Source organism: Rhipicephalus sanguineus, chromosome 4, assembly GCF_013339695.2.
Source record: "Rhipicephalus sanguineus isolate Rsan-2018 chromosome 4, BIME_Rsan_1.4, whole genome shotgun sequence".
NCBI classification, from domain to species: domain Eukaryota; kingdom Metazoa; phylum Arthropoda; class Arachnida; order Ixodida; family Ixodidae; genus Rhipicephalus; species Rhipicephalus sanguineus.
The window spans coordinates 93676020-93690297 of record NC_051179.1 but is presented as its reverse complement, the minus strand read 5'-3'; positions in this window follow the sequence as shown (position 1 = coordinate 93690297).

Sequence of the window (14278 nt, the reverse complement as noted above, 5' to 3'; positions counted from 1 at the left end):
TATGGAGGAGATTCACAATTGAAGAATCAACATCAAAGTGTGCAAGTTTATCCACAAGCAGCGAATGGCTGACAACATCAAAAGCTTTGCTAAGGTCACAGTAAATAGCGTCAACCTGTCCTCTCTGCGAAATAGGCGTGGAGACTTGCATCATGAAACTGGCAAGATTAGTGACAGTTGAGCGGCCAGCGAGAAACCCATGCTGATTCACAATCAATGAATTTTTTACATCAAAAGACAATATTTTGTGAAGAGCAAGCTCAAAGATTTGGATGCGGCACAAAGAAGGGAAATAGGGCGGTAGTTCGAGACGTCACTTTTACAGCCAGACTTAAACACTGGGAAAACACGAGCAGTTTTCCACATGCTAGGAAACGTTGAAGCATGCAGGCACTTATTAAATATGGTAGTCAATACTGGGACAAGTATACTGCCATAGGCTTTTAGTATGGCAGAGGGGATGCCATCTGGGCCAGCTGAAAAGGATGGTTTCAAGCGCTTAATGCATTCTGAAATGGAATCTTCATCTAGCGACACAGCATCAGCTGTGCCAACTGCCTTAACCTGTCGACCGTTACTAGCTACAGAGGCTGGATACTTATAGACAGATGAAAAATGCATGGCAAAACAGTCAGCAACGGCTTGAACTTCTACTCCATTTGGGTCCAGTATCCTGAAGGACTCGCCACTTTTGCTCGATCGTTTGCGCACATACTTCCAAAACTCAGCCGGCCTGTCAGACGCGCTTTTTTCTAAAAATGAAATATATAGACTGTGATCCCGTTTATAAAGGCGTTTACAAAGAGTACGAAAACGACAGAATTCTTCCTTCAAATGAGTTGATGCAGAACGTTTAATAATAATAATAATAATAATAATAATAATAATAATAATAATAATAATAATAATAATAATAATAATAATAATAATAATAATAATAATAATAATAATAACAATAATAATAATAATAATAATAATAATAATAATAATAATAATAATCATCATCAATCATTTATTTAACGTGCCCAGGAACAACCGTAAGGTATTTGTGCAGGCGCACGCAATAACAAAACAATAAAAATAAACAATGCAATACAGACAGTCTTCAGAAATAAAAAGAGCAAAAACACGTAGACAAAGAGAAATGAACACAAAAGGGGAGGAGTAAAATAAGACAACACGAGAAATATTGAAGGGGAATAAAAAATTAGACTGCATATATACGACTATGCGGAAAGACGGAGAAGGGAAGAATTTGTACATTGTGCCATACTATGCCAAAACAGTGCAAAGCTCGGATAAAAAATATGATTGTGGAATATGAAAAACGTCAAGATCAAGAAAATTAACATTATAGAGCCTTTGTATTCTGTGAACGGTAGAGTGTTGAAAGAAGCAGGCGGGTACATGAAACGGTCTGTTCTCTCTGGTTAACTTACGCGGAATTCGAAAATTAACACAATTGAGAAGTACAGGGCATGATATGATACCATGGACTAGCTTGCAAAGAAGTAACAGATCAGAACGATTTCGTCGGCAGTGAAGTGACGGCAGTGATAATAATTCAGCAGTATTTGAACGAGATCCAGAGCCATTTTTTGCGAAGCTATGGTTATATATGCTGAGAAATTTTTTCTGGACTCGTTTAATGGTGTTACCGCTGGATTGAGCAATGCCATTCCATATCACGGACGCATACTCAAGTTGTGGAAGACATATTGCCGTGTACAATTTGTGTAGGGCCATGGGAGACCTGAATTCTCGAGATATTCTACAAACACATCCGAGAGAACGAAGGCCCCGCATAGCAGCACGCTTAACGTGAGAAGAAAAGTTTAACGCGCTGTGAACAACAACACCAAGATCACTGATTTCATAAACCTTGCATAACGGCACAGAATTGACAGAGTATTGAAATGACACGCTAGATGTTTTGCGAGTGATAGACATGAATTTTGTCTTCGAGGTATTCAGAGAAAGGTTATTACCGTTGCACCATTCGGAAAAAGAGCGCAAGTCTGACTGCAGCAAGCGACAGTCGTTAACTGAATGAATTTCCTTAAAAATCTTGATGTCATCGGCATACAAGAGGAAAGAAGAATTACGAATGGCAAAATAAACATCATTAACGTAAATTAAAAATAGGAGTGGGCCTAATACCGACCCTTGAGGGACCCCACTAGTCACTTTATACAAAGAAGACGTTTGGCCATTTACGGCTACATAACAATATCTATTGAGCAGATAGCTCTGCAGGAGATTCACAACTGACAAGTCAACATCAAAGTGCGCAAGTTTAACCATAATCAGTGTGTGGCTGACTACGTCAAAAGCCTTGCTCAGGTCACAGTAAATTACGTCAACCTGTCCTCTCTGAGAAATAGGTGTGGAGATCTGCGTAATGAAACTAGCAAGATTTGTGGTAGTTGAGCGGCCAGCGAGAAAACCATGTTGATTAGGAATCAATGAGTTTTTCACACTAAAAGACAATATGTTGTGAAGAGCCAGCTCGAAGATCTTTAATGTGGCACATAGCAGAGAAATCGGGCGATAATTAGAAGCATCTGTTTTAGAGCCCGACTTAAATACTGGAAAAACACGAGAAGTTTTCCACATGCTAGGAAATGTGGATGTGTCCAGGCAGTTATTAAATATCGTAGTCAGTACTGGGACAAATATACTACCATAAGCTTTTAGTATGGCGGAGGGGATGCCATCTGCCCCACATGATAAGGATGGTTTTAAGCGCTTAATGCATTCGCAGATAAGGTGGTCATCCAGCGACAAAGCACTGGATAGGCTAACCGTCTTGGGCTGTTGTCTGATATCAGTCTGAGGCCTTATAAAAGGATGAGAAATGCGTGGCAAAACAGTCAGCTACGGCATGCACTTCTACCCCATTTGAGTCCAGTAGTCTGAAGGACTCTCCGCTTTTGCTGGACCGTTTACGTACATACTTCCAAAACGCAGCCGGCCTGTCAGAGGCGCTTTTTTCTAAGAATTCAATATACGAACTATGATCCCGTTTATATAGGCGTTTAGAGAGAGTTCGAAAGAAGCTGAACTCTTCCTTCCACTCGCTGGATGGAGAACATTTAGATTTCCTGTGTGCGTGATCTTTATGCTTCAGTGCACTGATAAGTTCAGATGAGAACCAAAGGGGATATTTACGTTGTTTAGCTGTATATTGGGGAATAAAATTACGCATGCTGCTCTGTACAAGCTCCGTAAACCGATCAACCTGCTCATCAACATTTGGTTTGTCAGTAACCTGTGACCACTCAACGGTAGACAAGTGATGATAGAGGCCCGTGTAATCACCTCGCTTGAAGGCAAATCTCGGAGATTTGTTTACGTAACTGCTGAAGCTCATTGTTTCGGCTGATGCGGATAATCTTACGTTAAGTGGTGGGTGGAATTTGTCCGGACGTACAAGAGAGATGTCGGAGCGGGAAACTTCAAGGGGTTGATCGTTCGACACACACAGGTCTAAGACGTTGCCACTGGAATTGACGACTGAGTTATGTTGCAGTAGGGAATTAAACGCCAGAAAGTCCAAGAGCAGGCTGCACTTTTTCTCTATGAAATGATTGTAATGAGAAAAAGTAAGCGTGCTTCAGTCAATTCCAGGTGTATTGAAATCCCCAAGAACAATAATTCTGTGCCCACTATGAGAAGATACCACAAGTTCAATGGAAGACATGACATCATGAAACGAGGCAGGGGACATGCTGGGCGGTAAATAGAAACATCCAATCAACAATTTTTCACTGCGCTCAAGGTTGGTTTCTAGCCAAATGGATTCTTCGATAGTTTCTAGGTCTTTCCGTCTAACGGATTTCAGTGAATTGTCAATGGCAATAAGCACGCCACCGCCTTTCTGTTTGGTTTCACTGAAATCTCGGTCACTGCGGAAGGTGGTGCAGGTCGGGGGGAAAAAGTCAGATGAGGGAATTTGAGTGCCTAGCCAGGTTTCAAAAATAGCAATAATAGGAAAAGAAGACGAAAGAACATTAGAGAAAAACCCTCGTGTCTTGGTACGTAGACCACGAGCATTTTGGTAGAATATGTCTACGTTACACGGCACTTTCGATTCCAGGCACTAGCTCAGAGGAATGAAGCATGTCATCGCGCAGCTCCCCACGAAATGGCTTGAAGAGGCATCCGAGGGGCCACATCGAAGGGTCATTCAGGCGTTGTAGTGTTTCCTTGTCGTCTTCGATGTAGAACGAAGAATAGGACTGAAATTTGGTTTGAAGTCGCCGGCAGGAGATGGGAGACAGATCGAATGAAGCAATATGTTTTTTGATGTCAGCAACAGTGGTGTCCGGGCTCAGCTTCGTAACAAAAATGGCCTTTGGCCGTTGTGGCCGTTGTGGCCGTTGAGCTACAGATATATTCGATGTTGTCATAGCTCCAAAAGAGGCGGGTTTCTTCTTTCTTTCCCCCTCAGTCACCGCTGCATAAGAGGCTGTCGCAGGCATCACACTGCCACGCTCGGACGTGTCTACGTCAGCTGGCGGCGAATTCGAAGATGAAAGAGTTTTGGAGAGAGGTGGTTCAGAGCAGGCAGGTTGCTCGGAAGTCACTGACCGGTCAACGATCACATGCGCTGGGGGGATCACAGGTGCCTTCACTGCCACTCCGGCCGTGCGGCGCGTCAGCTCCTCACGCAGGAAGCGGACCTCTGCACGAAGGGAGGCGACCACGCGGGCTTGTTGTTCAACACCGCGGGAATGATCCTTACGGAGGCGCTCGTTTCCTTCGCGTAGTTGGGATACCTCGTCGCTGAGGAACGAGATTCCCTCCAAAGCGTCGAGGAGAAGGCGGCGCAGCCCGGCGAGATCGCCATCCGGAGGGGTGCACTAATAATCAATCAATCAATCAATCAATCAATCATTTATTTAACGTGCCCAGGAACAACCGTGAGGTCTTTGTGCAGGCGCACGCAAAAATAAAATCAATAAAAATAAACAATACAATACAGACAGTCTTCAGAAATAAAAAGAGCAAAAACACGTAGACAAAGAGAAATGAACACTAAAGGGGAGGAGTAAAATAAGACAATATGAGAAATATTGAAGGGGAATAAAAAATTAGATTGCACATATACAACTATGCGGAAAGACGGAGAAGGGAAGACTTTGTACATTGTGCCATACTATGTCAAAACAGTGCAAAGCTCGGATAAAAACAAGGATTGTGGACTATGAAAAACGTCAAGATCAAGAAAATTAATATTATAGAGACTTTGTATTCTGTGAACGGTAGAGTGTTGAAAGAAGCAGGCGGGTACATAAAACGGTCTGTTCTCTCTGGTTAACTTACGCGGAATTCGAAAATTAACACAATTGAGAAGTACAGGGCATGATATGATACCGTGGACTAGCTTGTAAAGAAATAACAGATCAGAACGATTTCGTCGGCAGTGAAGTGATGGCAGTGATAATAATTCAGCAGTATTTGAACGAGATCCAGAGCCATTTTTTTGCAAAGCTATGGTTATATATGCTGAGGAATTTTTTCTGGACTCGTTCAATGGTGTTACCGCTGGATTGAGCAATGCCATTCCATTTCACGGACGCATACTCAAGTTGTGGAAGACATATTGCCGTGTACAATTTGTGGAGGGCCATGGGACACCTGAATTCTCGAGATATTCTACAAACACATCCGAGAGAACGAAGGCCCCGCATAGCAGCACGCTTAGCGTGAGCAGAAAAGTTCAACGCACTGTCGACAACAACACCAAGATCACTGATCTCATAAACCTTGCATAAGGACACAGAATTGACAGAGTATTGAAATGACACGCTAGATGTTTTGCGAATGATAGACATGAATTTTGTCTTCGAGGTATTGAGAGAAAGGTTATTACCGTTGCACCATTCGGAAAAAGAGCGCAAGTCTGACTGCAGCAAGCGACAGTCGTTAAGTGAATGAATTTCCTTAAAAATCTTGATGTCATCGGCATACAAGAGCAAAGAAGAATTACGAATGGCAAAAGAGACATCATTGACGTAAATTAAAAATAGGAGTGGGCCTAATACCGACCCTTGAGGGACCCCACTAGTCACTTTATACAAAGAAGACGTTTGGCCATTTACGGCTACAAAGCAATATCTGTTGAGCAGATAGCTCTGCAGGAGATTCACAACCGACAAGTCAACATCAAAGTGCGCAAGCTTAACTATAATCAGTGTGTAGCTGACTACGTCAAAAGCCTTGTTCAGGTCACAGTAGATTACGTCAACCTGTCCTCTCTGATAAATAGGTGTGGAGATCTGCGTCATGAAACTAGCAAGATTTGTTGTAGTTGAGCGGCCAGCGAGAAAACCATGTTGATTAGGAATCAATGAGTTTTTCACACTAAAAGACAATATGTTGTGAAGAGCCAGCTCGAAGATCTTTGATGTGGCACATAGTAGAGAAATCGGGCGATAATTAGAAGCATCTGGTTTAGAGCCCGACTTAAATACTGGAAAAACACGAGCAGTTTTCCACATGCTAGGTAATGTGGAAGTGTCCAGGCAGTTATTAAACATCGTAGTCAGTCCTGGGACAAATATACTGCCATAAGCGTTTCGTATGGCGGAGGGGATGCCATCTGGGCCACATGATAAGGATGGTTTTAAGCGCTTAAGGCATTCGCAGATAAGATTTTCATCCAGCGACAAAGCACTGGATGAGCTAACTGCCTTGGCCTGTTGTTCGATATCAGTGCTAGAGTCTGAGGCCTTATAAACGGATGAGAAATGCGTGGCAAAACAGTCAGCGACGGCATGCACTTCTAGCCTATTTCAGTCCAGTAGTATGAAGGACTCATCGCTTTTGCTAGACCGTTTACGTATATACTTCCAAAACTCAGCCGGCCTGTCAGAGCCACTTTTTTCTAAGAATTCGATAATAATAATAATAATAATAATAATAATAATAATAATAATAATAATAATAATAATAATAATAATAATAATAATAATAATAATAATAATAATAATATTGACGATGAAGGAATGCTGAGGAATTAAAACACTGGGGGCACTGGACACACTTGCCACTGCCCACCCAGTTGTTGACGCGCATTGGATGCATGTGGGTCACGCCATCTGAAAAGTAGGTGACATCAAGTAGTGAGGGTATAGTATATATAGTAGTGATGCAGAACTTTGTACTTGTATGCCATGGGAAAAAATATCGGAAGGGGGGGGGCACGGGCTCGATGTGCCCCCCCCCCCTCTCCAGGCTACGCCACTGGCGCGAACTCATTGCAGCATAAACTTGGTTCCCCGTGCGCGTGGTACATAGTGGAGCCGGAGAAGCAGGCTGGAGGGCAAGAAAGTTGACATGCTTGTGTTCTTCACCAGAGTGCTTCGCTGAAACATGATCATAAAGTCAAACTATTCAGCTGTAGCGGAAAGGAAGCCGTTACATGTGGTGCAACTGCGCGGCTTCAGATTTATATTGCATTTTATGATTTCAAAAAAATAAACCAAGAGCTAAGTTTGTTAATTGTAAGGTATGACTGGTTGCCTTTGAATATGAATTTTTTGATGGGCATATTCCGCCATTTTCACTGCGGATATAATTTACTTCTCTCGCCAAAAATTGCTCATACGTTAAGCGGAGCTGATAGTAGGCTATCGCAAATATTTTGGCAATATGGCCGGCCAGGAACAGCATCATTATTCGCATCATTATGGATAGTTTGTCACGTGGTTGTGAGGGCGAAGAATGCTGCAGAAAGACTGGGAAATACGAAGCTCTTTATTTGGGCGAACTTGTGCCCAGAAAATCAAAACTCCAAATAAAAGTTAAACACGCTGCGCACTGATAGCAGCGAGAACAGTCGCCGGCCGTCGAGTAACCTGATAATCGGTGGAACGCTTCGTCTTTTATAAAAGAGTTGTTCAAATGAAAAGGTACGAAACGACGCTGTGGGTATAAATGAAGACTTTATTCAAAGTATACACTATGTGCCTGATCACAACAATCCCAGCAATGAACGAACCGAATAACTCCTTGTTCCTATAATTCCTGTGGCCGTGACGAGATCCAGTCCTCGAAATATTCTTCGTCTTGTTCTTCGACCGCGTTGACGATGATACGTGCAGAGCACTTTAGGGCCTGGGCTGCCGTATGCTGTCCTAGCTTGGCGTAACGCAGACAAAACCACGTGTGCTGACACGCGCTAGCGCGTTCGGGCCTATGTAAGGGCCTGGGTAAGACGCTGTGGCCTTTCCTCCTTAAACTCTCTCAGCAATCATGTGATGGCGTCAGAGAACGAGATTCTGCAGACGCGCGATGAACCAACGCGTTGTCTCCTAGTCAGAATGCGCTGCCATGCGCTAGCGCGTTCGGGCCTGTGTAAGGGCCTGGGTAAGACGCTGTGGCCTTTTCTCCTTAAACTCTCTCAGCAATCATGTGATGGCGTCAGAGAACGAGATTCTGGAGACGCGCGATGAACCCGCGTGGCGTGCTCCCACAAGAGTTTGGGACGAGTAACAGCAACAGCAACTACAGTGAATTAACAGTGAGTAACAGCAACAACAGTGCAAGAACGCGTTAACATCGGGCCAGGTGCCCGTGATGAACGGAAAAAATGCGCTCCTTCGCATCCCCACATGGTTCCTTTTAGTGGCAGATGGTGAATTTTTTTTTCCTTCCACATCACGAGCGGGTACAGAAAAGGGCCACTTTGTCGTGCGCGACTCAAGGGCAGTTTTCAAATTGAAAAAAAAAATTAGGAGCCTTGCGTGATAGAAAACACGAGCTCCTCCCAGATTCGCTTACCACGAGCGGTAAATGGGGTATATAAATGGGTCGCCATTATTTCGCCGGCGCATACATGGCGTGTGGCGGACTTGTCTAACGCAGCGCGCTGGGGAGCGACGGGTTGCTGGTTCGAATCCGCGGTCGGATACCTCAGAATTTTTTCTTCTGCTTTATTTTTCTTTGTGACTTTTTTATATATATACATACGTAAACATATCCGGGACATGACGGCGTCGACAAACGGCGACGGCAAAAATAAGCTGAGAGTGTCCATATAACTGCTATCGCAATAAAAAGAAAGATAATCGTCTATGGATTCTGTTTTAACGGCGGCGCTGTTTAAGCCGAGCATTGGTCCGTGAAGGGTAAACAGAAACGACCATCATGAACCGGCACGCGCTCTCTTCATTCTCTTTGCCATCTTCTGCTTGGCTCCCGGAACACGTGCGCCGATTTGTCCAGCGTGGCCTGCAATAACTCTTATTGGTTAGAAAACGAGTGCAGAGAGAGAGAGAGAGAAAGAAAGGAAAAGACAGAAAGAAAGAGAGAAAGTTTTGACGACAAAAATTTCTTGACGAGGCGGGATTGGAACCCGCGTATCCCCGATCCGAAGGCGACCATCGTAACTACTCGGCTATCCAGGCTCGCTAGCGGAGCGTAACATAGCCTTTTATATTGTAGTATACCAAGGTGGTGCGAAAGGGAAGTGACGGCGAGGATGAGAGATTTCAGGGTGAAAAGCAGGGAAAGGAGGAGGAGAGAAAGTAAAGCATATTACTGAAAGATAGAGAATCAAAGAAACAGAGAGAAATATATAGATAGAAAGAGAAAGAACTATAAAGAAAGAGGTAGCGAGGCACATAGAGAGACATAAATAAAGGGAAGAGAAAGAAATGACAAACGGGCGAGAAATACAAATGAATACATATAGAGAGAACGAAATAAAAATGAGCAGATAGAAAAAACACATACAGAAAACAGAGAGATGCGAGGAAAAGCACAACTAGGGTCCAGTTTGCTTAGAATCACGGTGAAAGAAATACTAAGGTGAGCGAACGGCCCGAAGGGAGGTCTTGCTGGGGAGACACGGTTAATGTTCCCGTTTTTCGCCTGCCGACAGATGGCGCGCCGGACTGAGGAGCGTGGCGGGCTGCTGGCAAATTCCGCAAAGCACCTCCGGCACGTGGGCGACGGTTTACGAATCTGAAAAACCGAGTTATCGCGCGATATCGAACACCCGACACGTCGCGCGAACGGCCCGTTTTGTCGCTCATAGCGTCGCTCGTCACTCTGCAGTGCATTTTCGCGCATATAGGGTTTGGCCTTCTCTGTCCACGTGCTACGTTAGCCGTGTAGTGCACGCACTTTTTCTTGTTGCTGGCGTTGCTTTTTGAGCTCGTTTTTGAAAAGTTCGTAGTGGTCAAGTGTTTTTGCGCTGCGGAAGAATAGGCAAGTGCTTTGTGCCCTTTTGCAAAATTGGCTACAAATCTTGCAAAGAGAAGTACGCGCTTTTCACGCCGCCAGCTAACAAAGAAAGGCTTCAGGCATAGAGGCGTACCATACCACGAAAAGACCGCGTGCTGCAAAGGAAAGATTGTGTGTGCGAGGGACATTTCGCTGAACGTGATAAGAGGGTGCTATTTCTTCCACTAAATACTTCAGGCACCGTTGCATTCGTCATATTCGCTATGTGCACACTGGTTAACTGGAAGAGCTTCAACAGTAGCGCTGGTTCCGGCCGCTGTGCACATGCTGACGTTTCGTCCGCTTGAACGGGTCGTAGAGTTCCTCGCTGCGCGCGGTTGTCAAGGCAGCCTACCGGGTCAAAGTCGGTAGCGCCATCTTTCGGGCTTCTTGCGAAGCGGAACATTGTCGCGCAACGGGTAGTCTTGGCGTTCGCTCACCTAAAGTATTTCTTGCACCGTGCTTAGAATGAAGGTGACACAATTATTATGTACTGCCCTTCATTGTCCTGCCGTAGAGTCGATTCTTTTGTGAGACTCATCTCAGTGCTTTGCGTCAAATGTAATAACAAACAAAACAATATTTGGCGAGGGGCGAAGCATGTAGGGAAGGGTACTTCAGCTCCACTAACATGAAACCTGTGGAGGGGCGAAGCAGGCAGTGTGCGCCGGTGTTTCCCACAGAAAAATCACTGGTAATGCGCAATTAGAGATAGAAGAAAGATTAGACACAGAGACCCACAGTCCGCTTTTAGTTAGCGTGCGCGCTGCGAATCCTTTAGATGCGAAGTATCTTATGGCGGAGTACAATCCGGCGGTGCCAAGCGGCGTGACCACCCTTAATGCGCATGCGCAAACACTCTCCACACGCCTCCTCTGCACGCACCTCCGCTCCACTCTTATTCCCCCTTTCCACTCCCCCTCTCGCGCGCCTCATTCTCTCCTGCGACGAGTAGGCGGCAGCGACGCCTCCGGCGTCTTGACGTGGCACGAGCGGCCGATGGCCGCCTCTGCTTCTGTGGCTCTAGACGCGGGGTGCTCGTGCTCTCCTTCCCTCGCTTAAGAATCCCACGAAGACACCAATGGCATGGACTGCAGAGAGGCAGACGCACATGATCTTGCGACTTTGCGGGAGTCGAATACCTCGGACGCCGGCAGTTCCACGCAGCGGGAGCTGGATGGAGACTGGAAGACAGTGCTGATTCTACGCCAGAGGAAGCCACAGGCTCGAGAAAGCAAGGAAAAAAATTACACCATCTCCCGCTCAAGCCAACAATCTCCCCGCTGTTTCGCGTCCACACACGGTTCCCTTTAGCGGGAGATGGTGTAATTTTATTGTTGATCTACACACAAGAGAAATCTCCCAGCAGCACTTCATTGCAGGTGAAGATCCAGTGCCTATATATACGGGGTGGCCGGTAAACGGTTGTACAGCGCGAGCAGTCGGTTTTTTCAAGAAGCTCGCTAGCAGAGGCTGCCTGCGTCGGCGTTGTCTCTCGCGGGCTAGGGCGCGTTCTCGTTCCTCGCGAGCTGGCAGTTCAGCGTTCATCGCAGAAAGAGCGTTTCCATAGCCAATGCGCGCCGTTCCCTCTCTCTCGCCACACGGTGAGCGCTGAAGCAGTGGCGCCGTTTCTTGTGCTCAAGCAAATGGACAGGACACGACGCTGCAAGCAAGCAAATGGGTCACGACGATTAACGCGGCGACAGCAGACGACAGTGCACTGCCGACAAGCTGAGACCCGAAGGTGCTTCACCCTTAAAAGAAAGAAAAGGAGGAAGAAAGAAAGTGAAACAAAGAAGACCGCCCAGCTCTGCATTTCCTTTAGGCTTGGCATCACTAGTGCTAGGCTGCCTTAATGACACGAATATTTTCAGTTCTCGTTTTTTTTTGCGCCAAATGAAAGGTCAAGCCCTCAAGAGCCTAGGAAAGGTAGTTCTAAGCGCGTGTGCGCCCTGAAAAAGTAATTCCAGTATGTTTCTAAAAGCTAGTTTTGGTTCCTACTGTACCCTGACGTCACAACACGGTATGAGCTTCTCGTCACGTGCTCGCACAATATAAAGTGAGGTTTCCACGGCCGCTTTGCACCGTGGCTCCGTTGGTGACGCACAAGCGGCCATTTTGGAACTTTTGATGACGCACAAGCGGCCATCTTGGAAGTTTTGGTACCTAATGTCATCACAATTAGCCAGACTGCTGCCTGAAGTCACCAGAATTTGTACTGTAGCCTGACGTCAAGCTAGTGTTGATGTCAGTAGGTGCGCCATGGAAACATTGACTGTAATATCAAATTAAAATATCGTATCAGCATTTGCTGAGCTTCACACTTGCTCAGAGCCGTATACAGAAGATTTGTATGCCAGAGTAAACTCGCCTTCGAAAAAAGTTGTCAGTACCCCTTTAATGTTTTTTCCAGGGGCTTACTACGGGCGCGCTGCGCACGATATCCATGGTGGCTGGGAAAAAAAGAATAAATATCGCTTGTCTAGGCATCGCAAATTCTTCAACAATAGTGATGATATTTGACCGTGAAAACAGAGTCTTGACCCGTCACTAACGAAGGACACGCAGACGCTGCGGTGTTGACTTCTTTGGTGAGGGCAGCGCCTCCCCTAAATTCTGTAAGCATATAGTGAGAAAAAAACGCGTCAGTGTTGAAGCGAGGGTTTTAGCGACAACCTGGAAAAGCTGTTGGGATGCTTGCTATACCAGCACAAGAGTATTTCAGGCTGAAAACGCTCTCTTACTCTGCCAGCAGGCGAAAAGGGTGGATCTGACGCATTTTGTAGCTTGATGGATGCAGTAAGGCGCACATTACTGGAGCTGAAGAAAAGTGGTCTGACATGTCGCGCTAGAAGACGACAAGAACGAAGTGCGCGCGCGAAGGCACTGGCGCTGTTGGAATCATTCTTTACTCCTGTCTTTTCTAGTTTTCCAAATTACTTTATTATTATTTTTTATTCAAGTTCTCCGATTCATTGCTTATATTCTATTTTATTATTCAATTATTAATATTTTTTGTTTCATTTTTAGTTCTTTCCTCTTAAATAGAAAAAAAATAAGCTTTAATTTAAGAATTATATTTTAAAACTATCCGGTTCTTGGCCAATCCCCCAGCGTGCGTGTGTGCCAGAGTTTCTAGGATCTACTCTATTCTACTCTACAAGTGCGATTTTTGCGTTGAACGCTAGCTAGTTGCGAGTCGAACGCCTGAGATGCGCCTGTTAACTTATTCATGATTCCTTCGATGTAATAAATCATAGGCAGCCACCAACGGCTTTACAGACGTAACCATTGGTGACGAGGATACAGACTGGACTCACCGACGTCAAGGAACGAATAGATATGGAGATGCCTGACTTTGGTCAGCTACCCGAATTTAGTGGGAGCTCTGGTTCCTGGAGATCCTGGTATGGGAGGCTACAGTTCTTCTTCGAGGCTAACAACATTAAGGGCGCTTCCAAGAGACGTGCTCATTTGCTTTAACGCTGTGCAGGGAGCACACGATGTCGTGTGCGGCTTCGTTGAACCCGAGCAGCAGCCGAGTCAAAGGAGCTACGAGGACATAGTTGAGATGCTCAAGGCTCACATCGATCCACAGCCGCCTGAGGTCTTCTGCAGGGCCCGCTTCCAACGACGTGACCAACGGCGCGACGAAACAGTCAGTGATTACGTCATGACACTCAAGAAGCTAGCAGCACATAGAAATTTTGGAACAAGCGCAGACACTGCGGCGAATCCGACAATGTTGCCTCTTGATGTAATGCTGCCTCATCGTTTCGTTCGCGGTCTTCGGAACGAGCAGTTGCAGCAACGGTTGTTCGCAGTAAAGGACTTGCCGTTCAAGAAAGCCTTTGACCTTGCACTGGGAGCTGAAAACGCCGCCGAAGGTCACAAGAACGTGAAAACAGAATTTAAAGAGATTCACGGAGCCTGCACAAGTATGGGCAAGACAGAAAACCAAGGTCGCTCGAGTACCTCGGCCCAAAAGAAGAAACAGCGCTGTTGGCTTCGTGACTGGCAACATAGTCCGGACACTTTCTAG